Source organism: Merops nubicus, unplaced genomic scaffold, assembly GCF_000691845.1.
Source record: "Merops nubicus isolate BGI_N331 unplaced genomic scaffold, ASM69184v1 scaffold27631, whole genome shotgun sequence".
Classification (NCBI taxonomy): domain Eukaryota; kingdom Metazoa; phylum Chordata; class Aves; order Coraciiformes; family Meropidae; genus Merops; species Merops nubicus.
This window is the reverse complement of record NW_008588105.1, coordinates 921-1,163: the sequence shown is the minus strand read 5'-3', so window position 1 is coordinate 1,163 and position 243 is coordinate 921.

Sequence of the window (243 nt, the reverse complement as noted above, 5' to 3'; positions counted from 1 at the left end):
AGGAGAGAGTGATTTGTCATCAGGGGCTTCAGGGCTCGGAGCAGCTGGGGAGAGCTCGGGAGCTGCCTGGGATGCTCCAGATTGCTCTGTGTTCTCTCTCCATCCTGAAGAAAAACACATCCCTGCAGCTTCCTCAGCAAGGGAACCGTTGGCTGCCTGGGCTGGTTTCTGTGGTTCAGTCATCCCATCCCATCCCATCCCATCCCATCCCATCCCATCCCATCCCATCCCAGAGAATTCCCG